We start from the raw sequence: 24,982 nt of genomic DNA on the forward strand, positions 1-24,982 counted from the left end.
AAGTGCAAGTATTTTTCATAATCTTTTGGATTTATTAATTATTTTTTCAAGTAAATATTTTAAAAAATTGGTTCCTTTTATTGCTTCTGATATTAATTAAGAAAGTTTGTACCATGCTAAGCTCCTTATTCCTCCCCGATTTGGTACTTTCAGAAATTTTTCGTACTTACAGCTCCATACTTTTCAGCCCCCCCCCCCCCTTTACATTCTAGTCTGTGTCCGCCCTTGTTTGCGGGAACGCATCCTTTTTCGAGGTAAATGTGAAATTTTTGTTTGAACAAAAAAAGCTCAGATTAAATTACTTACAGTCAAGTGCCCATACTTGGGACAGTACCCCAACTTGGCACTTGGGACATTTTGTCGAAATTAGTTTAGTGGGCTGGTACACCTGTTAGCATTTTATCAGTAAGAAATAAATGGTGTTACAGAATAAATGAATAGTTATCTTTTGAGGCTATGAGAGCTAAACTCTAATGTTTTAGCTTTATGGGTTGGTTTAATGATTTTGAAAATTTAAAAAAAAAAAAAAATCCATTTTTAAGGATGGAAATAACTTTGGTTACCTACGCTAACTTAGCAGCATTAGTTTTAATTTGTTTCACCTTTCATCTCGGCTAATGTACCTGAGCCTTATTTGGGTAAATTCATTTCCACTTAACTAATTCGGTTTAACTAATTTATTCATAAATTTAAGAAATTACAAATACGCTCCAAACTTGGGACACTGTTCCAGGTACTAAGGCATAAAGTGTCTATAAGAAATATTGTGAAAATAAAGTATATAATTGCATTAAAAAAAGCATAGATACAAAATTTTAAAAAACGAAGATTTTTCTGATGACAATAAATGGGTCATACAGTAACAGGACAGAAAAGTATCATTGTTTAAAAAAAAATGGAATTAATTAATGAGCAAAAGACGTTTTTCCAAAATATTGCTTATGTTAGTTCTACTAATGAAAATGAGTCTCAAAGTATTGATTACACTAATTTATTTGTTGTGAACTTTACGTGTTATGAAGTAATGAAAATGAATATGAAAAGATGGGAAATGAGGAACATGGAGAGCTAAAAATCAGCTGCATTAAGTATTAATTGGATTCACAATTGCTTTTATGCTTCCAGATATAGAGGAAACAGGAAAACGTTTATTCAGAAGCATTAAGATGACTAGGGAGGCTTGCAATATTTTCAGGGGTAAGTATATATTCTAAAATCTTTGAGCGTCTACAAGATTTTATTATTTCTATCTAATTATTTTTTTTCTTTATTGAGTTGTAAAAATAATTTCTGAAAAGTGATAGTTGGGGCCCCAAACGATTATCTTTTGCTGCATACATTAAAGAAAGATCAAAATATTAAGTGTCCCAAGTTAGGAAGTGGGTTCCCTAACTTGGGACAATGAAAATTTTTTTGCTGTATTTTTAAAGGAAACTATCAACAAATCAATGCCTTGTCCTTAAGGGAAGTACTAAGGCACATTCTAAAAAAATAATACTTCTTTCAAATGGAAAACAAATGATTAATGTGCTACTAAAGGTAAAATTTCAAAACTGTCCCAAGTATGGGCAATTGACTGTATGCCTTCATTTTGTCAAAACTAGTTTGTTTATTTTGAAAGAGGTGATTTTTCATAAATTTACGATGTATTTGCATTATTTTTACAATAATAAAGCACATTTCGGGGAACCGAACCGATACAATATATATAAAATACAGCTTATGTTCAGATCTTTAAATTATTAGTTGAAAATACAATGTAATAAAATTTGGAAGTATAAAGTATGTGTTAAGCTTGCAAAAAAATCTTTCTTAAGCCGTTCTCTTTTTTACAATTTACACCTATTTCATTTCTTGTCTCTTGAGAACGTTCCCACGTGTCTGTTGAAAGACGGGGTGTCGGCAACTATGAGCAGTGGCGGATACACCCGACGGGCAATGGGCCGGTCATGTTTCGGGCCGATCCGTTGCCCTGTCTACAAACAGTAAAATGTAAATAACGCTGCGTAAATTCTCTAACTTCAATCCCTCTTCATGCATGGGCTCAAGCCCGCGGATGGAGGGTGCAAGGCCGTCGCTAAGGGTGCCGTGGGGGTGCTACACCAGCCCAGTTTTTCAGAAATAGGGCCGCCAATTTCATTTTAGTAATGCAATAAAAAACAAGGGCAAGTATTTAAAGTTAAAATACTTTTGTCCATTTTTCAAATTCATCTATGAATTGCAAGTCTCATTTACTTTACTTATGAATGGCAATTCACAATTGTTATGAATTGTAGTTCATAAAAATTGTGATAAAAGTGAAGAAAAGTATTTTTTCAACAAAGCTGTAACAGAAAATGCAGTCTTAAAACACAATTTGGAGCATCCAAAATTCTGTATTATAAAGATTATTAAAGTAAAGACCTCCTAAACGTGCGTTTCTAACATTGTTTTTGCGAAAAATAAAATATTCAGTTTCTCTCACTCAATATCCCTCGAAGGGTTTAAACCCACGGTTAAAGACCCTTGAATTTAAAAAATGATTATGTAAAAAACTATGACTCTCAAGGGCCGCCGATACACCGACATTTTCTACCATTTATCTCTCTTATTTTTTTAAAATGAAAAATATCATCCTGAAAATCATAGTTATGTATATAGAAAAATACACAGGCCCCAGAAATATGGTTTAACTAGAAGAAAAATTAAAATGTAGCGAGAGAGATAAAATATTGAAATTAATAGTCACACCAGTAGTTCTAAGTGTTTGAACGTAAAAATCGTGTATAAATTAAAAATTGAAACAAAACTTTATCAAGAGGTGAAGAAGGAATGATATTTAAAATAAAATAGAGTGAAAAAAAAGACCAAAGATCGTTAAGGTTATTTAAGGTCACCAAAGCACCAGATCAGTTCAAGAAAAGTTTTTTTTTACCTGGGGCCGCAGATAGCTTGCATTTCAAGCAAATAAAAATACTAGGCTGGAAATGGAAAATTTTATTGTGGAAAATCTAAATGTAAATGATTTTGAAAGAGAACACTGTTGGAGGGTGTTTCATATTTTTTATCAATAAAATAAATAAAAGAAGATTGGGACGTAGCCCCCCCCCTCCCCCTTCGTCATCATCAGTAAAGCACGTCAGAAATCTCGTTTTTAATGCTTCAATTTCGAAAAAATTCCAAGGAGAGCCTCGCCATAGCTCCTCCTCTTAAAATTATCAAAGATCGGTAAAAGTTTCGTTTTTGGAACTTAACTTTTGAATAACTGTCGATGTCCTAGTTTTTATCAAAAAAAAAAAAAAAAAAAAAAAGCTTACACAATTACCTTTTTAACCGACTTCAAAAAGGAGGCGGTTATCAGTTCATACCGTATGTATGTTTTTTTTTTTGTTTGTCCACTCATAGCGTCTCACCTAGTGAACCGATTTTGATGATTCTTTTTTTAATGGATAGAGGATGGCTCAACTTAGGTCCCATTACTTTGTTTGACCATATTTGTTCTTTAGAAAAAACGTTATGGGCAAAAAACAGTAAATTTCCCTATTAAATGATTAAAATGATATTGTAGCAAAGTTCGCACTTGTCATCCGTGGATAACGGTGGCTCAGTGGTAGAATTCTCGTCTCCCACACGAGCAACCTGGGTTCAAATCCCGACCAGGACAAAGTGAATTTTACTAAAATTTCGTTTCTACTGTTTTCCGTATTTTCTCGAATGTTCTATTAATTTCTGTATCTTTTCAAGTTCGGAACGTTCCAGCACTTTTTCAAGTTGTATATAAGGAGATGTAACGTTCATTCGTGGTTCTGAATTAAGATCTCGAGTTGAGACTAACGAGTATTCGCTTCATTTGGCTTTCACATTGTCTTCGCTATCTTCACCTACGCGACAATATGAAACTCATTGTTATAAAAGTTTGGTGCCATGTAACTGTAACATTAATAGTAATTGTAATGATAATTTTGAATAAAGGCTTTTCTAAAGCAATATAGTGATATAGAGCCGCACTTCTTACTAGGTAACTTCTTACTTTTACTGAAATATCTACATTTACACTAAAAAGAATGAAATAAAAAAATTTTGAAAAAAAAAAATAGAACCGACTTCAAAATTGCTCTAAAAAGTGAAAAATAATTTTATTCTTTAAACACCATCGATAATACTTTTAAACATAATTTTTGAAGTTGGCGCAAAAACAAAAAGTAAAATCCATTGTAACCATGCTTCGTTCATATTTTTATCAAAAAATCATCCAAACTTAGGAACGAAACATTTATATCGTTACTCAAATATGCTGTCGTCAATGCGTAATGCATGTGGTAGTGAAGAAACTGGACGTGGTTAAATTTATACTTGTAGTTGAGTTATGGCTGTGAATGGTTTTATCGATCGTTTTTGCGCCAACTTCAAAAATTATGTTGAAAAGTATTATCGATGGTGTTTAAAGAATAAAATTATTTTTCACTTTTTAGAGCAATTTTGAAGTCGGTTCTATTTTTTTTCAAATTTTTTTTTTAAGATTTCAATTTCAAAAAACAAAAAAAAATCTTGGAGGATATTGCTGGAATCTCTCCTTTCCCACCCAAAATTGTTTAAAACTGCGTTTTCAGAGCTAATATTTTGAAATTTTCCCGAACCCCATCTTCCTAACATAATTGAAGGTAATATATAAATGCAAGTTCAGTTTCATTTCAAAAAAATTGCCGGAAGAGAAGAGGGCCTTCGAGCCTCCGAAGAGAAGAGGGCCTTCGAGCCTCCGCTTTCCCTAACATCACCAGAGATCATTTAAAATTGCGTTTTTAGGATTACAGTTTGAAAAATTTTCGGGGGACAGACCCCAGGATCTCATATTTCTGGCTCAATGTTAAACTTACAATTAAGTTTCTAATGCTAATATTTAATAACTCCCATATGCAAGAAAATCAATTTACTCCCTATCTCTCTCTGTATTGATACATGTGTTTGAAAAAATTAAGGGTCGCACCCCCCCCCCCCCTCACATCCCTGATAACCTCCCTATTCTAACTGAAGTAATGTTAGAAGGTATCATTACGAAAATAATCAATACAGCACCAGGCAACTTAAAAATACGTAAATAGATTATTACCATCACTTTTTTTTTCAAAGGTTTAGCTTATCTTGTATCAATTGTTCACCATTAAAACACAGAAAAGAATCCCATCTGTTAAATTTTGTTTAAAAGAAAGTATTTAATTTTTTTGATTAGTTTTCTCATATTTAATTGATATTGTTTCCCAATCATTTTTGCAAAAAATAGTATCTATAGAAGCTATGGGGCCGCGACATCCCTTTATGCCAGGGCCAATTTCTTTAACCAATCCGCCACTGACTATGAGGACAAAAGCTTTCTTCTGAAACTCTCCACACGTGTGGATGATCTGCCCCTACCCCCTGCATTCTTTGCGTTTGTGGTATAAAACGAATACGGGGTCACTCAAGGTCACTGTCCGGTCTTAGATGTTGAAGAATGAGAGAGATGACTTCCAGTGCTGTGATGGCTGAATTAGAATAATTTTTGAGAGTTTTTTTTTTTTTTTTTTTTCAATTTTGGTCCTTATTTTCTGCTTTTTAGCATTTGAATTGATAAGCAACAAGATGCTGTAGAAATTTGAATTTTTAGTGAAAATGAAAAATAAAATTCAAATCAAGGACCTTCGATTTTTTTCATTTTTTTTTCCTAAAAAAGGAAAGAGCGCGGTTTTATTTAAAACAAAAAAGTATTAGTTTTTCGTATGGAGTATGGAGTCGTTTTTCAATGGTTTCAAGACGAACTTAAATGTAATTTGGTGAAATCAAACCAATTTATACAAAAATGTTTGATTAAAGGGTTGAATAAGGGGGAAATTATGAAAACAAGGTTTTCTTTAAAACGCTTAACATATAATTTTAAAAATGCAGTAAAAAGTTACGTTAGTACACTAGCGCAGCCAGAGTTTACCTTCGGGGAAGGTCATATCAAGTCTTTACACAAAGTACTAGGATTGAGATTTGAGAATATATCTGAAAATTTTTAGTTCTGCATGGTCACAGAACCTATCCTTTCTTAACCCCTTCTTTACCCTAAAATGAATGTGACTCTACGACTTCTATTCCGACTCAGCATCCGTGACTGTATGCAGAATTGTAGAATACATTAGTACATAGCAAAAATATAATAACCAAACAAATCAATTAATTCACAATGTTAATTGCATTACCTAATCTCCTTAACAATTAAGAGCGGCTCGTTGTCGTAAGGGGGAAGGAGTAAGAGGGGCAGATTTTCAAAAGAAAAGGGGCAATGCCACTTGCAACAGATACTGAAATAGGAAAAAAAATGTTTAAACTTTTCCACAGGTCAGAAAAAATATCCTTCAAATTAGTGTTAGAAATGAGAATTTAAATTTAGGCGTCATGTTGGATGCCTAAGTGGGCGCTGTTTTCAATGAGTCAATTACATATCACATCCAAACATAAAATTTGTTATTAAACACGCTGCCGATAGGACATTTGTATAATAATCAAATGGAAATGATTTTCAAAGACAAAATTGATTTGCATTTGAAAATTACTTTTACAAATTCATCAATTGAGTCAATCACGGGTCTTTTTATCTTAATCACAATAAGACAAGAAATAAAAGCTTCAACGTGATCGAAAATGCTCTGCCCTGGTACCTATAGTTAGAAATCTCTAGGCATCAAATCAAAGTTTTTGATCTAAAAATGAGACTAACAACCGCTTATTTCAAAAACTGCTTCAAATTGATTTCATCAACGAACTTTAAGACATTGATCAGACATACATTTTCTTAGGATAAAAATGTCTAATTTACAAAATATCTTTAAAGCTAGGGCACAGAATGCAGTTTAAATTTCCACTATAGGTGCCGTTTTAAAAGAGTTTGCACCAACCAATAATAATAATTTAATAATTAAATAAATAAATGCAATAATAATAAATAAATAAATAAATAAAGTCCAGCTATAATTTTATTCATAACTCTTATGTAAATTTTTATTCACCCCTATATGTCTACTCTCTCTTTCATTTAGTAGAAGTGACCCTTTCCTGATCATTAACGTTTCTAAAGTAAAAATTGGTCACCAAATTTTTATTTTAAAAAATGAAATTTTAAGGAAATATGAACTAACAAAATTCTCACCACCATGTCTTTTTTCAGAAAGAGTTGAACTCATTCACTTATACCAAAGTTTAACTTTTTTTTCCCTTATATAAGAATTTTTATTTATAGAGCTTTACCCATCAAAAATGCAAACAAGAATAATAGAAAAATATCAAAATGTATTTTTCAAACAAAATATTTCTAAACAATATAACGTGCAGCCATACGCGGCTCATACGGGGGAGAAAGGGGCGACTGCCCCGTTACTTTTTTCAACAACAAAGGGCCCTTGCTCCTCCACTTTTAAATTAAAAATTATCGATCGATCAATTAATGCTAGCATTGGTGAATTCACGCGTTGAAATAAAGAATTGCCTTATAAGTACGCGTCAGTGGCGCAGAGCGGAAAGGGGGGGGGGGGAGCACCCACCAGTGTTTTACACGCATGCATTGTTTTGAGTTTTTATCAAAAAAAAAAAAAAAAAAAAAAAAACAAGAAAGAAATTCTGGCTGCGCTAGTGGTGTGCGTTTTATATTTTTCTCACGGTTATTATTTTCACAAAAATTGCCAACTTCTCCCAATAGAACTTTGAATTGGGAGGAGGAAGTCTACTGTGGCCATCTGTTCGATTTTTAAAAGATCATTTTAGTGAATAATTGCGTTGAAACTGGCCGTCTATGCATCCAGCATTTGTTTGAATTTAACACCTTGAGTTCAAATTATGTTTTACGCAATCACGAATTGCGATAGCACCCTACTCGTTGTGTTTCTTTTTCTACAAATAGAATGAAACGGGAAAAAAAATTTGCACCCTTCTTCTTATGATTGGTGATTTTCTAGAATAGGGCATACGAGGCATATCCATAAAAAAAGAAATAGTGATTAGGATGCGGGGAAAAAAGATAGAGATTTTATGGCGATATCGACGAGTACACTTATCATAATGATTATTTACAGGGTATACCGTGTGTATTTTTATTTCTTATCAATCATAAATGATGGGAATAAGTCATTTGGAAATTTTGTATTTAGATGAAATTTAACTGTTTAAAGTTCATCTATGTGCTTTTCCCTAAAACGAAAAAACGAAATTTTACACAAAGAATCCTTTTTTTTAATGTAAAGTCTGCTTGAGTTAAGCCCCCCAAAAAATATGAATAAAATCAAATCGCAGGTGATTTGAATCTCTAACAACGAAAATTGCGCTCCCTAAATAGATAATAAAAACAACCGGTTTCAAGGTAATCTGAAAAATCAGAGCAACATCAACTTTGGTCAAGTCAGTATAATAAGCAATTTCTGATTTTTCAAAACAGTTGTGAGTTTTTTTTTTTTTTTTTGATGTTTTGTTTCAATGGATCTTGAAAATTATATGAAGGGTAAATTTTTCTCCCCAATAAATCTTTGCTGCTCTGGCAGAAATTTGACTCTGCCTTTATAGCCGAGTGGGATCTCAAAGTGTGTAACATCATCGTCAGTTCATTTCATCTCTGTCCCAACATTAAAAGTTTTACATGTTTTTGGAAAGCATAAAGATCCTAAAGTTATATTTGCTCAAATATAGTTGGTGATGTAAATCATATCGATAATGAAATACAATTTTTCGAAATAAACATACGCCTCTGTGTTGAATTTTAGATGTAGATTTTTTGAAACGAAATTGAATCTTTTACATTACATTTGAAATTAAAATAAAATTTAAAAAAAAATGAATAAATAAATAAAATAAAATCTTGAAAGAAAAAAAAAGCGTGAAATGAAAGCATATGTCAAGTTTTTTAGAGATTTTATTCAGAAAGCCCAGGACAAAGCTATGACAATAAATCAGGTGAAAATAAATACTCATAAAAAATAAATTAATAACTGTTAAAACTGATTACTCTGGAGCGTGAGTCCTGAAACTTCGTGCGCCCTCCCGCATCTCGGGTGTTGCGGGGGCGCTATTTACGCCACTGGAGAGTTATAAGTTTTATGCGGGATGAGGAAAGGAAGTAAACGACCAAACTGACTAGTGGCCGGGTCCGGGCTCCTAGGCAGAGTTGAAATTGCTCCTCACCCCCTCAAAATAATAGGAGCAAAATTTCCTGGATTTAAAAAACGCAAAAATATCCCCCCCCCCCAAAAAAAACAGAGAAAACCTAATTCGGCTATTTTTGTTGACGATTCCGCGAATTTGGAGACAAAATTGTCGCATTAATATTTTTTCTTTTTAAAAATTCTTTGTGTTTAATTTTTTTTTTGTTATGCCTAATTTTCTTTTTCGTTAGATGTTATTGTAAGATATGCACGCACGGTCGTATTTTATCATTTTCTGAAATAGGAACATGATTCGGTAAAATGAGGTTTGGCGAGCGAAGCGAACAGGAGGCGGCGCTCCCTAGTAGTTTCATAACACTTGTTCTCTTTTATCCTTTGAAGTTTAAAACATTCCATTCTTTGACAGCGCAGATGAATTATTGTAAAATGGTTTAAACATGAGTTAGACCTATAAGGGAAAGTATAATAACAGAAAATGGGGGAATAAACATTAATCGAGATTTGTCTAAGCCTGGTTTATTCGAGACAGCATTTTTACTTTCAGAAGAAATTAACTTCCTTTGAGTTGTTTCATTATTCCTTATCTTTTGCTCAAAAAGACATTAAAAAAAAAAAAAAAAAAAAAAAAAAAAAAAACGAGTACATTCCAAATAATTTTTGGAATTTTTTTCAAAATCAGGCATTAGTGCTGTTTTGATTAAAACCTGTGTTTTAAGATCGAATATCTAATCAAGCTATTTTATGCCTATGAAGCTGAATCCAAGCTCTGAACTTCAATAGTTTGTGCGTTCCGGGCCTAATTACCGCATAGGCCAAGTAGGCCTGCTCATCTTCTTACGGGGTCCGAAATTCTTGAAAAAGTAATGCGTAGCATTTAAGAATCATGTATTTTTAAGAAAATAATAAAAAATTAGTGATATATTAATTGAAAAAAAGAAACTGTTTTGATACTTTGTTAGTATTTCTCTTAGTTTGTAATTCTGTAAGAGAAAGACTTAAATATGGTTCCTAGTTTTTTTTTTCTTAAAGTAAACTGACTAATTAAGCTCAGAAGACTGAAAAAAAGAATTATTTGGCAAGTAATCATTTTTTTTTAATGTTTGAGTGGGAGTGGGGGGGGGGGGAGCAATATCCTCTTCTCTATTTAATTGAGTTATAAAAGTTTTAACTTATAAAATGAATAATTAATATAAAAAAGCAGTGGGCAAACTGACTGCACAGGGCCCCGCTAGGGCCAGTACCGATACTGCGGTAGAGTTAAACAATATTTTGGTTTAACTTAAAGTGATAGTAAAGAGACAGAGAGTTTCTCTAAATTATTGTTTGTCGGTTTTCTTTTTGTTAGTCGGACCCAATGTGCGTTTACCATTTTACCATAGCTGTCATCTTTATTTATAATAGCAACATTAACTTGTTATTGAACAATTGCGAATTGTTTCTATTTCTATCATCACTTGACCAAAGTTGATGTTGTTCGGATTTTCCAGATTACCATGTTAACTGTTGTTTTTATATTTATTTAGAGAGCGAAATTTTAATTGTCGTGTTTACAAATCGTCTACGATTTGATTTTATCAATATTTTTTTCGGTGCTTAACTCAACAGACAAAAAATAGAAAAGGGGAAGGGGAAAGGGGTGTAAAATTAGGTTTTTCAAAAAAAAAAAAAACACCATATAGATGAATTTAAAATGCAGAACTTCATATAAACCTAATTATACATTCCCATCATTTAATACTGATAAAGGTACATAACGTTATACGCGGAAAATCAAATCTGCAAAATTATACACATTTCTCCAGGGCCCGACTAAATAATGTGAGGCCCAAGGCCCACAATGCTTTGGAGATCCCCCTCTCTATTCTGTTACATTAAGTCAATGCAAAATAATGTTTAGCGATATTTTAGAGGTATGTTTTCAATAAATAAATCATTAATTTTCATTATTTTCACAAAAATGCATGATTTTTGAATGCTATGTATAAGTTTTTAAAAAATCGGGGCCCCTGAGGAAGCTGGGGCCCCAGGCCCAGGCCTAGTTGGCATGTGCGGTAATCAGGCCCTGCATTTCTCTCATTTAAAACACTTTACATATAATTTTTAAAAATGTCCTTCGATGCTTTTTTTTTTTTTTTTTTTGCGCTCGCCGTTGGGTAGGAGAGGGGCATAAAAGTAATACAATGAATCAAATCCACAAAATATTATATAGTTCTTTCATTAAAAATGCTATGGGTTAAAAAAAAATTGATATCCTTTCATTTGCACGGTTGGAGCGTAAGCCCCCCCCCCCTCCGCGCAATATAATACCATCATAACGCAACATAATAACATCAAATCCTCAAAAAAAAAAAAAAAAGAGAAAGAAAAAAAAAACGCACACACAATTCTATCATTTAAAATGTTCTGCGCGTATAATTAAAAAAAAAAATCCATATCCTTTTTTTTTTTTTGCCCGCGCTCAAAGGCAAATAATAATAATATTAATAAAATAAATCCGCAAAACGGTGGGGGGAGGGGGCAGGGGAATACGTAATTCCATCACAATACGCAAAAAATCAAGTGGTAATTACGAATACGGTGATCGCCGCTTATATGAATCACGTTTCATCTAAACAGTCGGCTAATTCAATAAAGTTGGATTTTATTCTGTTTTTGACGATTTGATTCATTAAAAGGGCTGTGATTTGATTAACCACTAAGCGTACACTGTATCTCAAATTTCATTCATGAGAAGCGAGGAATGAAAAAAATCCATTGCTTCAAAGCGATTTAATAAATTTACTGGTCATTTTCCGATTAGTAAACTTTGTCATCTGTAAAATAGCACAACTTATTCAATAATGCCTTTAAATAACTTAATATATAATATACGGTCCCCTCATTTTCCTTTTAAACGCTTGATTAGTCACGGGATGAGAAGGAGAATACTTGCGCAGCGCAATGCCACAGCCGCTGTCACAGACTATTCCTGGATGTACTTCCGGTCTTCTGTGGCAGTAGCTGTTTTTGTTGTTTAGCGTCACGGGCTTTCCGTGGCAATAGCCAAAGCGAAAACAAATATCAAAGCAAGTGTACTAAATTAAAATTTGAAGGGGTAAGAAAAGAACTGAAATTTATGGGGGGGGGGGGGGGGGAATGCTACCTCAATTTTTAAAAGCTGGAAAATAAAAATAACATGGAATAAGATCAACTAAAGAAAAACACATTCCAAATACTCAACTCACAATAGGAAGAAATAGCGTTGTAAATAATACAAAATCAGCCAAAAACTACAGAATCATAACATTTTATATTTTGTAACTTTGCTTGTAATGTTACATACTTAAATTGTAGTTCATTATGATGTTTCAATATGCTGAATCCAATTTATCAATGGCGATGTTTCTTTCCCAAAGTTGCCATGCCGTGATGCCGTTTGCCGCCATACAAATACAAAATGGAAGTAGCGACAAGTCATCATGATCACGTGACATCCGGTTCCGGAATTGGTCTTGTTATACAGAAGTTATACAGATTCACGTCGAATTTGGTCAAAAAACGTTTTTCGATGTTTGCAATTTTTTCTATTTACTACTGATTTCTATACAAATAAGAATATAGCTATATTTTCGTATAGTAAAATGACACATTGATTTCTTAATGACACATTGATTGATTAAATGACACATTGATGAAAATAAGCAGTAAAAACTTCGAGGTATTTCTTTTAAAGATTGTTTCGATATCTGCAGCTTCAGAGTTTTTTTTTTTTTTTTTAATAATCTGCCAATGAAAATATGCCAAAGAAAAAGTATATTTATTTTCCTCATTTGATTTAAAACAGCTTAAATATGAAATTTTAAAAAATGTCGAAAAAAAAACATATTTTGGCACAGATCTATGTTTAGAAAACCATTTGGGGATTTTTTTATAGATTGACGTCGAAGTATGTCGGTGTCACAATATTTTCTTTCGACATTAAACGACTTTTTTTGACGTTCGCGAAATTTTTCTACTTTTCTCGTAAATTGCATATTTATAAGAAAGTTACGAAATAAACGCTTTTAATTATGGCTAACTATTTTTAAAAAATCGAAACAAGAAGTAAAAACCACTTTTTATATAAAGCCAGTGAAAAAAATATACTTCGACATAGTTCTATATTTTAAAAACTGTATCCGTTATGAATCGGCATTCAAAACGTCGACCTGTGTCGGTCCTATGTCGTTCTATATTTTTGTGCTGCTAGGGAATAGCTTAAGAAGATCAATAACAATCGCATACAAATAAACTATAGCAGAAACAACAACAGTGTATGTAAAAGCTAAGAACGGATTGGTCATTATTGCAAATGAATTGCATACATACTCGAGCAAATACAAATGTGACGACCAGCAACAGGCTCTGGGCCCAGCTAGACTGGTCCTAGTCAATTTACAATCCCCAGTGAAGATCAATGGCCCTCTTAAAACTATCTACTCCCTTGCTCATTACCACCTCTTCCGGTAAACTGTTCCAAGGTTCCACTACCCTGCTATAATAATAATTTTTCCTAATATCCATGTTAGCCTGGGATTTAAATAGCTTAAAACAATGACCCCTTGCCCTGTTTTCAGTGCTAAACTTCAGTCCCGTAACATCTTTCATTTTAATAAATTTAAAGAACTGAATCATGTCCCCTCGGTCTCTTCTTTGCTCAAGACTGTACATTTTTAACCTTCTAAGCCTGGAATCATAGTCTAAGTGAGATAGTCCATTTATTAGCCTTGTAGCTCGCCTTTGAACCCTTTCCAATACATTAATGTCTTTCTTAAGATAAGGAGACCAAAACTGAACAGCATACTCCAAATGAGGTCTTACCAAACTTCTATATAAGGGCAGAAGAACTTCTTTAGATTTGTTTGAAATAGATCTATTGATAAACCCAAGCATCTTATTGGCCTTGTTACTAGCAATGCTGCACTGTTGGCTTAACTTTAAATCCTGACTTATTAAGACCCCCAGATCAGTAACTTTGTCTGCCTGACTAATGACTGAACCTTGCAAATAATAACTTGTGCACTTATTTCCATGCCCTAAATGTAGCACTTGACATTTCCCGACATTAACAGCCATACCCCATTTATGAGCCCTCTCCGTAATATGATCTAGCGGCCGGATTCAAGTGAAACCAAAGAGTTCTATAATAGGGTAGAGACTGAATCTGGCAACAGTTCCATGTTCCAGTAAGGGGAAAAATTAGAGTGGCAGAATACAGAACATTGTATTGAGTTCGAGTCGACTAAATGATTTCAATTCTGCTTTTCGCCTTTGTTTATGTTTTTAAAATGGTGAAATCTTGTTCATCATATGGTTGTACAAACAGAGCAGCCGCACTCAATCAAAGTTTAAAAATTTTTAGATGAGTAATTAAAAAAAAAACTTTATTCATGCTTGTGAGTGCGTTTACAAAAATGAATAATTTTGCATTTGATAAAAATATATTTCAAACTATTATCGAACTCTATAATAACAGATGGCTTGTGAAATATGTACAATTAACTTTTTATTGGTGATGTGATTTAGTAAATCTGTCCAAAGTTTACTCAAAATTAACGTAGTATTCTAGTTGGATACAATATACAGAAGTAATAAATAGTGCAAATAAATTTGTTTCATGTTATTAAAATTAGTGGATCATCTTTCAAAATTTGTTTTGTTAAAAATAAATGTGACATTGTAAATAAAAAATGATGCATAAAAGTTTTATTTATTTTTTCTTATGAAGCAGGGTTGAGTGATTTAAATCAGTTGATTTAAAAATAATTCATTGATTCACAAAAATCATGATTTTTAAAGATAAAATTTTTAAAAGTTCAAAAGGCTGAGTTTGATTTACATGAAGTTCAGAATATTTTTATTAGAAAAACAATGAACAAACAAATATTAATTATAAGTAATCTTACTAAAAGAAACAAAAAAAATTCATATTGTTATTAAATTAATTTAATTGAAACTGAAGAAAAAAAAATCATAGTAGCAATTAACATTAAAAGAGAAAGAACTTGCGAAGCATATATATATATGAAACAAGATTACCTTTCAATGAAATTAAAAATAATAAATTAAATTGGTTATGTACCTATTAAGACTTAAGCTTAGAGTGGTCAAAAAAAAAAAAATCTTTTTTTAGCTAGAGTCCAAGTATTATGCTGTAAAAGTTTTAGTTTCTTACTCAAATTTTAAGAGAGCGCTCAATTTAACATTAGTCGTATCATGGAAATTGTCACAAATTTAAAAATATTAAATTTCCTTAGCTGTGTTTTTGTAAATATTTTTTTTTCTTGCAATGTATATGCATATTATTGTCGTATATTATAATATGTAGCATTGTTTTTTCAGTTCAATGTAATTTTTAACGCCTATCGCCATATTTACGATGTTTGGGGGAGGGAGTTGAGCACCGTCTTTCAGTTGAAATAAGAAGTCAAAATTCTTCCGGTATATTACTATCAACAAGTGTAAAAATATTGAGGGGTGTCCTGTTATCTAGGAGAAACGTTTTTTTTTACATGTATTTTTGAACCACCCTAGTTAAACTATTTAATTATTCCCCAAAAAAATAAACATAAAATCCTTCTCAACTTGCAGTAAGTCAAAACAGTGAAAAAAAAAAAATATACATGCGTTTTATAAGATGAAAATTCTAAAAAACAGTCTTCTTTTCAGTCCTTGATGAGTTTTATTAAAATATTTAAAATACAAGAAGCATATGGTTTCCTTTTTTTCTTCGTGCATTTTATTTCAGGTGTTATTTTTCACACAAAAAAAAAAAAAAAAAAAGGAAAATAATTCAATGTTCTACGTTATTTTTATTCTTTCTCAGTTTATGTAATTCCATATTATTTCCTTTTTTTCTTATAAAAAAGAAAGGTGTTATTCATTTTCATTGTTAAAAAATGTCTGGGAAATACACCCAAATGGATATGGGATTTTATATTGTAGCAAGATTTTATCAAGCTCTGATGTGTAATTATTTTTTACTGATTTCTGCATAGCTCAAACTTAGATTTTATGAATTTTTAACCATATATAGGAAAAGAATTATCTAATTTAACATCTAACTTGGGCATTTTAACTTGTTAATATTAAATACTATATTTAAATATATTTAAATTTCAAAACTTCTATTTAAATAAAAAAAATCCGAGTTTTTACATATATATTTTTAAAAATCCTGATTTTTATCAACCCTATTATAAAGTAAGACCCAACAATTTAAACACTGTTTTATAATCTGTTTATTAAAATATGTAGAGTTTTTCGTTGTTCTAGAGTACTGATTAAAATTTTCCCGATTTATCTGTTGAAAATCACTGTATTCTGTCAGTGCATTATGTTTTTATACATCATTCATTAAAACTTTTTATATAGTTTAATCTCAAATTATTTGACAAAAATTCCCAGCGGATTCCATCGTTATTTCCATTTGAAATTGCATTTGTGGAAAAATATCAGCAATTTGACGCAGTAAAAAACATTTATTGCCGCTAGAATTTCATTACGTTTCATAACGAAACTACACTTCTTGCCACTCTAATCTCTCTCAAACCGGTCTCCGTGCTTGGTCATGGCGGTCAATGGAAGCAGCATACGAGTCGTTCCTCTACCCTATTATAGAACTCTTTGAGTGAAACACTACACAATCGCAAAAAAGACAATCGCAATCGACGAGATTTGCAATCGCTGTTGGCAGTCGAATTCAAGTGAAACAATTTGGACAATCGCAAGTGAGAAGTCGGGGTAGGAGCTACTGGTCGATGATAATCGCATGTACTTGGAGCGATTAACTGATGTCAACCAATGAGAGAATTAGGTTTGAGCTCCCTGGGTTTGAGATGGTTTAAATCGTGATGCAATATTTGTTTTGATGTTGAATTCATGTTTGCTCGCGTTTGCCGTGCTATTTCTTTTTTTAACATTCAGTTCTACAGTTGGAAAAGATACAAACTGGATAAAAAATGTTGCCGTTTAAGAAATGCTCTATATGTTCCACATGCACATTGTATTTGTTTTGAATAACACGCATGATGTTTAAAGGAAAATTACGATTTGATAATCATCCGATGAGAATGAATCTAATGAGGATCAAAGATTTTCAAATAATTTTCTCACAACGACAATTGAAAAATACTTAGAGAATTTTGAATTTAAAGTGCCTATTGTAATATCTGTTTGGTTTGAACATGTTTTTTTTCCCTACGTTGAATACATTTGCACAAGTAATAAGTAAAAATATGTTTACTTATGAAACAAAATGAGAGTTTTTGTTAATAGTTTGGGTTATGTACAAGTTTAAATTCAAAAGTTGGAGCCAATTTCTAGAATAGTTACAAATAATCACATTGATAAGATACATCTAGTTTTGAAATGCTGATACACATTGTGCAGAGATAAGTTCTTTTTACTTCAACTAAACACATTTTTACTGTATTTTACTTATTTTAGTTCATCTAGATCATAATAGGTCTCTTTGATTTCGTTTAAACAGGTGTGATTGCAGTATATCTTCTTTGTTATTAAGGGAAGTCAGTTGTTTTTTCATCAGTAAAATGTAAACTAATTTCTTGTTACCCTGAAATAAGTGCAGCTTCAAAAAAGGAATTTTATTCAAATACAAAATTATAAAACTAATTACATCTACATGTACTGTAATACGAACAATGAAAGAACACAGTATGACCAGGGCCGGGCCCGAATCTATCAATTTTGAGGCCCCCTGCCAAAAATCAGCACGGCGGCTAACTGCCTACAAAATTTCTATGTCACTAAGGGCCGGGGGGCACTTTCAGTGGCATGCCCCCCCTCCCCACACACACTGCAGGGTCTGCGAGTATGTAGATCCGGGCCTGACCAAGGCCGCACAGAGGGTAGGAAAGCAGGGGCAGGGCCGTCCGAAGAGACTGACCATGTTATCTTCCCTTTTATTAAAAAAGATAGGAATGTGTTAGTATTTTAAATTAAATCTGTACTAATAATAAAGCTGAAAGTCTCTCTGTCTGGATCTCTGTGACTCGCATAGCACCTAGACCATTTGGCCAATTTTCATGAAATTTAGCAAAGTTTGTAGCATGAGGGTGTGCATCTCGAAGCGATTTTTAAAAAATTCAATTTTGTTCTTTTTCTATTCCAATTTTCAGAAAATTTCTCCGAACAAATTATCACAATGTGGAATAGTAAATTACGAAATCAACACAACGCGGAACTGTAACATGGGCAAGCGAATTGGCGAGAAATTCACCATACATTATTTAAATATAAAGGCGAACCAAATGACTTTTAATTTTCTACTATGGGCAAAGCCGTGTGGGTACCACTAGTACTGAATAAAAGTAAAAAGAATACATTTTAATGCAGCTAAAGCTCAGTTTAGAGCTCGCTGTCATGTCTTCACTCCCGCCCGGCGGGGGATGCCCTGCTCATCCTTCTCTTTGGACAGCCATGTGCAAGGCAAAAACTTTGAAGCTGGCTCACAAGGGGCCTGCTAGCCCTGGAAATGGACACAAAGGGGTGTTTTTGGGCATTGTAGCATAACGAGAAATTTTTTATGTGGAGATGAAGGTTTACTTAAAGCCGGGGTTGCAGTGTCAGGCCAATTTTAGGTTAAGAGATTCAAGGTGGAAGCTTTGAAATTCTAGGAATTTGGAATCTTTTTCCCTCTAGACTATGGTTGTTTCAGGGATACGGAGTAATAGTGGGAATTGGTTTGCTTTTGGGGTAAAAGCAGGGCAGCTGAGAGCCAAGGCGAACCTGTTAGTTCGGTCCCCAGCCCCCACTCTCCTCATAAAACTCTGAGCTGTGACCCTAGTTTTCGACTAGGCTGCAATGGTCCCTCGTTGGCCCTGCGTAAACAAGTCTGAGATTTAAAAATTCAAATGCATTGCTGTAATACAATTTTCCCATCACTGCCGCACGTAAAGGCATACATTGGCCTTAAAACCAGCCATGTACTTCATGTAGTATTACAGAGCTACATGCTGTATAACCTGCCACAAGTCGAACCGCACCATGCTGCGGACACTCACTGGTGAGATAAATTTACTTTGTCTACCAGTTTGTTGGCGTTCTCAGCTCCAATGAGTTGATATCTGCCTCCAGCTCGGTTGTTCACTCTATTCCAGACTGATGAGTTCTAATAAGAACCAAACTGCAGTCTTTGGATGTGATAAACGGACTGTCTGGTACAATTGCAGGTTATCCTCCCGTACATCAAGTGCCGGATCCAGGGCGAAGGAAGCATGTTGTAATATAACTAGATGCAAAACTCAGCTGCAGCCACCGACTGTGCAAATTTTGAAGTAAATGGGCAAAAACATAGCCATCGAGGATACAATGCTGTTTCCATCCCATCAGAGGCTACGGCAGAAGTTGTTTCTGCACATCTTGTCAGGGTCCAGACTATGGATTTGGGAGGGGAACTTTTCTAGCAAGTATGTTTATGGGGGTGGGGGAGTTATATGAAATTACTCATTAAAAAATAACCATAAATATTGAGTTTTACAACGTATCTACTGCTTCTTAATGCCTCTTATGAAAAAAATGTATTCATTACAAATTCTGAAAGTACAATTCTTAATTAGTTTAAAAAGTTTGTTCATTTTTCTATTTGTATGTGCTTAAAGGAAATAACATTTGCACCAGTGGTTCAACCACAAAAGTTTTATAGAGGGTGCACTTTTAAAATTTTCACCATCTGATAGGGCGGTTGTTGAAAAAAAATGTTGAAATTTTAGTCTTAAGGACGCAGTTTTAGACGGCCTCTGGTGATGTTACGAAAAAGAAAGGTTCAGGGGCCGCCTGCGGAAATTAAAGTTTTAAAAACGCAATTATAGGCAATATTTATTGACGGTAGGGTCAGAGATGGGATTTTTTTGGGGGGGGGGGGGGCTGCCTCCGTTTTTTTGTAAAATAGATTTAAATCGAAAATCCCTCCGCTAAATTTTCTGAAATTGAATTTCCAAAAACGCAGTTACAGACTAACTTTGACAATACTTCGAGCAGTACGGTTCTGGGGCTTTTCCCAAAAAATGTTTCGAAATTGAAGTCCTAGAAAACGAAGTTTTTGAGCGTTATTCGGTGATAAAGGATTTAAACGCTTTCCCCATTAAATTTTTCAAAACCTTAATTTTTTAATGTTCAGATTTTCTACAGGAGCATTCGGACCCTTGTCCGGAAATTTTTCGTTATCGACATCTTAAAAAATTGACTGTAGACCATATTTGGTAACGTCAGGGGTTTGGCAATTTTTCAAAATTGAAGCTCCAAAAAAGCAATTTTAAACGATTCTCGATGTTATTAGAATGCGAGGTGTTAGGTAGTTCTCCCCTTTAAAATTTTCAAAATTGAAGTCCTGAAAACAAGATTTGAGACGCGCTTTAAAGGTATTGGCGGAGGAAGCGGACTTCCGACATTATGAAGACTTTCTTATTTTTAGACCGACTAAAAAAGGCGACTGTTTCCAAGGTACGTTCTATTTTTCTCTTTAATTATAGGAAATGTTTTACAAAAGCATTCTACTCGGCCTTCTGGGGGATCACGGATCCTGTCGCCCTGTGTTCCCCCCCCCTCCAGCCTCCACCTCTAATAGCGCCACTGAATTGCAGCAGCTTTAAATATAATGATCAATCCTTTACCAAATAAATGCAAAAAGCAGTTTAAACAGGTTTGTCTTTATTTATTTATTTATTTTTATGCAGGGAAGAGGGGAACATTCCCCAGTTCTCCTCTTTAGATCCGCTTTTGCAATTCTCTCCTATCTTTTTCTTGCGCCTTTCTTCAAGCTAAAGTTCTATATAACTGGAGAACTTCGCTGTAATACGTTGTGAAAATTTTTAAGTACCTACACATGAGAATTTAGAGGAAGGGGAACGTTCCCCCAGTTCCCTTCCAGGGATCCGCCTCTGCTATTGTTCGATCGAATTTTCTGGAGCTTTTCCTCGAGTTTAAGTTCTATAAAACAGAAGATTTTTTCTACACTCTATTGTGAAAATTTTTAGGTATATATGGGGGTTTTGAGGGGAGGAGAAGGTTCCCCCAGTTCCCTCCATGGATCCGTTTACGTTGTTGCCTCATTGCTTTTCCTGGTACCTTAGTTCACGTTCTAAAGTGTATGTGTGTTTGGGGGGGGGGGACATTCCAGCAGTTCCTCTTTTTAGATCCGCTTTTGAAATTCTCTCCTTACTTTTTCAGGCGCCTTTCTTATAGTTCAAGTTTTGAAAAACGGAATTATTTTCCCGTACTCTCTTTTGAAAATTTTTAGGTACACTTGGCATTTTGGAGGGGGAACGTTCCCCCAGTTCCCTCCCGTGGATCCGCGCCTGCATCTTGTTCGAGCACTTGTCTATTTACTAAAAGGTCTAAATTACCTACGGAACCATTTCTTGTAGTGTATCTGGTTAATACAGTCGAATTTGCTTATAACGAGCCCTGTTTTAACGAGAACTTGGTTTTAGCGATGGAATCAAAAAGCTTTGGCTGGTACAATGTTAAGCCTATAAGAGCGCAACTCACCTTATCGAGCAAACCCCGTTTCAAGTGAGCAATATTTTTGTCAGTCATAAAATTTCTGTCAATTTCCACTGCAGAAAACATTATTCTATTTCTCGAAAAATTTCATTAACATTTTGAATTTAAAAAAAAAAAAGACATAAATCCTGAGAAAAAGTGACACAGCCTTTTAAAAAAAAATTTGTGGAGTTTAGGAGGATTTAGAAATTATATTTGTTGAAGCGAATGTTAAATCATTTCCGAGATATACTTCCAAGGATGTTGTAGCTCTAAACCTTAAGCCTTGGACATACTGTCAGACCGGCTTAATCGAATATCGTCGGTTCCAAGAAATATTATTCGATTAAGCGGGGAAATTTTATTTATCTTCTTAAATTTACAACTTGTGTTAAAACATAATAATAAAAAAACAAGTTTTTAAGGGAAATAATTACTGTTATTTCTTAAGTTTTAGAAATAAGCTAAATAAACAACAAAATAATTTCTTATATAAACAAGTATATTACAAGCACGTATGAAAATAATAAAAAGTAGCTTACAACTTCAGAAATGAAATCTGTATTTTTGGCACTTTTGTTTTCAGAACAACATTGTTTTTTGAAAAATTCCATAATAGGCGATTGCTCGCTCAAGATCTTTTGGGAACACTTTCTGACACTCTTTTCCCTCTCCTTGTCTACCGTATCTTACATTAAATATTTGTCAATTTATCATCGTCTAAATTGTGTACAATATTTATTTGCGTTATTTAATCAGGTTATCGACTGCGCTATTTTTCTTAATGTAAAGATAGTTGGCAATAAATATTACTTTATAGTTTAACCCGATGCTTGCTTGCGACCGGCTCAACCAGTTAACCAATCACGTGCTTTAATCAACCAATCAACAGCTTAAAATGGTAACCGAAAGATGATAGAACGTTGCGGTTAGTAACCCGTTACTCACCGGTCGACCGGTGAGGTTCGTCGAATGCAAACAATAAGTGTTCTTACTTAATTTTTTTCTAATTAATTCAAAATGTTTCTCATCAAAGTTGTTGGTGAAAGCTGATTAATATTTTTCGATTATCCGGGGAAATTATTCGATTAAGCGGGGATCTTTGGTATTGCATCTATGGGGAAATATTCGGTTCCAGGAGGTTTTATTTGTATAAACGGGTTATTCGTTTATCCGTTACCCGATTAAGCGGGGCTTACAGTATTCAATAGTTTCTAAAGTGCAGAAAAAAAGTCGAACTATTTTAGGCCGCAGATGCCATTGGCGATGTTCTTCATATCACAAAATCCTTGAAAAAATAACAAGAAAGATAGAAATAAGACAGTTGAAAGAAAATAGCTAACTTTGGTGTTATATTGAAATATAAAAATAACTCAGTATGTATAAATTTTCATGATTTTTTCCACAAACCCTTTTTTTTACGAGCACTCTGGTATATATAACAAGCAAATGCTGCAGTCTCTTTGTGCTTGTTTTTAGTGAGTTGGACTGTACTACATATATGGGAGCAAGCCCTTGCTACAGGCGGCAACTTCTGAAAGGCGGCAAAATTCACTATAATTATATTCTTCAAATTTGTTCAAACTTGATATAAAACCTTGAAGGTAGATGGGTAAGGACTAGTGATGGGCATAATCGAATCACTTGAGAACTCTTATTGTCACGAATTCTTGGTTATTGATTGACTCAGCTGGAGTTCTCGATTTCAAAAGATCTGGATTATCAATCGCTCAAGTTCTCGATTTGGAAAGATATTGATTATCAAAAGTTCTCGATAATGCCCATCACTAGTGAGGGCATCAGTTTCAACATTTGACACAGACATATAAAAATAACAGAAAAATTAAACATCTGGCACTGCTCGCTTTTCACTATCACCCCCTCTCAAACCAGTATTAAACGACTGCATTCGAAATTTGCCCCCCTTGTCTGACTACGTTTTGCATATGCACCTTTGTGAAGTACTGCCATTATTTTTTTCCTCATTGGAAAAAACAACAACAGGATTTGGATCGTCATTTATTTTTTCATTTATTTACAGTGAAATGTTTCTGCCAATTACTTTTTTTAAAATCATGGATATGCAGTACATATATGTTACTGCAAAACACCAAAATTAAAGAATGTCGACTTTTACTGACGATTCACCAGAAATATTAAGTATATCACCGATGCCTTTGGTATGTATATGTTGATATGCACTGACTAGTGTCGACATTTACCAGATTTCAGACTTTCACAGTTTACCTTTTAATGGGAGTACAATGCATGTCATAGTAGGAACTTATGCCGGGGCCATGTAGCTAAGTTTGATGCATTTTGTTATTGTACCATAATGCGCAAGTAAATGCAATTTTAGCAAATAATTGAAAAATACTAGCCTAGAATTGAGATTTTATATTAGTAAGATAGTGAACGTTAAACAAATTTACTCACTTTCAACAATCCCTTTTCTTTTTCTTTCTCAACTAGTATAGTACTAACTAGTAAAATTACAACAATGAAGAGAATTTAATTATAATTTCTCATCACAGTCGTAATTCAACTTGTATTGTTGTTCAGCCGGAAAAAAATTCGGTTGATTTCTTCAAAACGACGAAGTAGTATAATGACTATGCAGAATAGTATGCCATCAAGTATTAAGTCATAATTAAAATAAGTACTGCATTTGTGGATGAAAATAATGTTAAATTGAAGAAGTATCGCATATTTTAAGTAAATAAAACCAATTTTACTTCCAATGTAAAATGAAGGCTACTGCAAAAATGCTACGGTAAACAAAAAACGAATCTTGCATTGAGTTGCCAATTTAGAATTGAAAATTTTCAACAATAACATTCCATTAATTCTAAAATCAACTTTGCATTCAAAACAGACGCCATTGATGTTTTTCTGCACTTGCGAGGGATTTTCTAGGTCGCGTTCGACGAACCTCACCGGTCGACCGGTAAGTAACCGATTACTAACCGCGTCGTTCTATGATCAACCGGTTACCGCAGCGGTTACCATTCTAAGCAGTTGATTGGTCGATTGGAGCACGTGCTCATTAGCTGTCACGTGATTAACTAACCGGTCGCTCTCGGTCGTGCTCGTCGAACGCACTCCTAGACTTACAAGAGCTCGAGAGCAATTGCAAATTTTGCGAGGGAATCGGGACTGAAGACAATCGCAATGTTACATTTGAATTCAAATTGGGGATATAGCGATCGCATCGGTGCATTGCGATCGGCCGCGTTTCACTTGAATCCCTGTGATTCAAGTGAAACACTACACAATCGCAAAAAAGACAATCGCAATCGACGAGATTTGCAATCGCT

At 33.7% G+C, this 24,982-nt stretch overlaps 1 long non-coding RNA gene across 1 annotated transcript in view; it reads left to right on the forward strand.

Moving 5' to 3' along the window:
- Positions 1-1,122: 1,122 nt before the first annotated feature.
- The window catches only part of LOC129217588 (uncharacterized), a 34,989-nt gene continuing 11,129 nt past the window's right edge, over positions 1,123-24,982 (forward strand). Inside the window, exon 1 of the long non-coding RNA XR_008580236.1 lies at positions 1,123-1,197. This is a non-coding gene — a long non-coding RNA (uncharacterized LOC129217588). The remainder of the gene's footprint in view (positions 1,198-24,982) is intronic.

The sequence above is a fragment of the Uloborus diversus genome, chromosome 1, assembly GCF_026930045.1.
Source record: "Uloborus diversus isolate 005 chromosome 1, Udiv.v.3.1, whole genome shotgun sequence".
Taxonomy (NCBI): Eukaryota; Metazoa; Arthropoda; class Arachnida; order Araneae; family Uloboridae; genus Uloborus; species Uloborus diversus.